At 42.9% G+C, this 1,580-nt stretch overlaps 1 protein-coding gene across 1 annotated transcript in view; it reads right to left on the reverse strand.

The window, feature by feature from the left end:
* Positions 1–1,462: 1,462 nt before the first annotated feature.
* Positions 1,463–1,580, reverse strand: part of syt3 (synaptotagmin III) — a 24,706-nt gene continuing 24,588 nt past the window's right edge. The window contains exon 12 of the mRNA XM_062530906.1: positions 1,463–1,580. This exon is cut by the window's right edge and continues 167 nt beyond it. The gene's annotated coding sequence lies outside the window, so the exon portion shown is untranslated.

Below are 1,580 nucleotides of genomic sequence, written 5' to 3' on the forward strand. Positions count from 1 at the left end.
TCTAAGACACGGGACAGAAGACACAAGGTTTTGTTTGTTTTTTGTTGTTTGTTTTTTTTCTGGAGTCAGAGGAAAGGTCTGGTGATTGAGAGAGGGGATAAATGAGGGAAAAGAAGGGGTGGAGGAGATGGGGGGGAGGAGGGGTTTGCATCGGCGGCAGAAACGTGTCATACACAAGGTCACAGTGACACACACAGACACGCACAGGCATACGTACACGCACACACGAACGCATATCAATTACAAAAAAAGTAAAGCACACACCCACGAACACGTAGGTTTAACACGGAAAAAAAAAAAGCGACACAGCGGCGCGTGTCCTTCAGCAGTCCTTGTCCCATCGCAGAGGTGATAAGAGTGAGCAGACACTTCCTCCATTTTTTTTTTTAAAGTCAAAAAAAGAAAAGATGTCTCTGAGAGAACCTACGACGACAAAGAGAACGGAAAAAACCTGGGATGGTACAAAAATAAAGTAATATGGTGAACATCCTCTCCCTGAAGGATGGGTTCTTAGTAAGTGCACACAAAACCAAGCAGGTCCGTCCTAGATAGGGTCCTCTGGCGGTTCATATATATTTATATATATAATATATTTTTTTGTTCAATCTGAGTTCTTCTAGAAAGTTCTCCAGGGGATTGAGTCTGTCAGGGTGGCCAATGAGAGAGGGCAGTGTGTGTTTCCATGGCGCACTCGACCCGCTCCATGTCCCTTGGGTGAAGAACTCCCTTCTGTGATGATCCTTTAACCGAATACATTTAAATAAATAATCAAGTATGGCTCTACGATGACGATCATTTATACAAATAATCCCAAAATGAATCAACTCATATAAAAATAAAAACCTGCACGTAAAATCTCGATGAACTCCAAGAAAAAAGATGAGCGACTTTTGTATGAGGCAGAGGGACGCGTTTCGATGTCGCACAACATGCTTTGGCCAAAGGGTCCATCTTTGTCCTCCAGCTTCTCCGACACAAATCAAGACAGTAAGGACAGTTTGTTCTCTCGAGAGAAATATGCAACAAAGTCCTGGGTTTTTCAGACGAGAAATTCAAGGCATCCAAAGTCTTTCTCCACGTACACAGAATATGTCACACTGGAAAGAACACTACAGAGATTTTTTTTTAAAGACCCTTCCCTTAATACACACAGTTAGATACATCCACACACTGACATATTTAAGATCCAACAATGTCAATTTCGTATGCCCATTGTCAAGGAACAAAATAATGGAACCATTTTTTAATACAGGAGGTTGCAAATCATTGTCACAAATACTGATCAATATTGACCAGTCAGCCAGCTCCTCATTAGTGTGTGTGCGTATGCGTGTGTGTGTGTGTGTGTGTGTGTGTGTGTGTGTGTGTGTGTGTGTGTGAGAGAGAGAGAGAGAGAGAGAGAGAGAGAGACAGCATGTACACTCTATGTGGAGAGTGTATGTGTCTGTTTATGCACGCATGTGCGCATGAGAGTTGAATTTTGTGTGTGTGTCTCTGTGTGTGTGTGTGTGTGTACACTATGCAATTGAGAGAGAGCCTTCCCGTGTCCAGTCAACATTGTGACATCTCTGCATGGTGGC

Source organism: Sardina pilchardus, chromosome 3 (genome assembly GCF_963854185.1).
Source record: "Sardina pilchardus chromosome 3, fSarPil1.1, whole genome shotgun sequence".
Lineage (NCBI taxonomy): Eukaryota > Metazoa > Chordata > Actinopteri > Clupeiformes > Clupeidae > Sardina > Sardina pilchardus.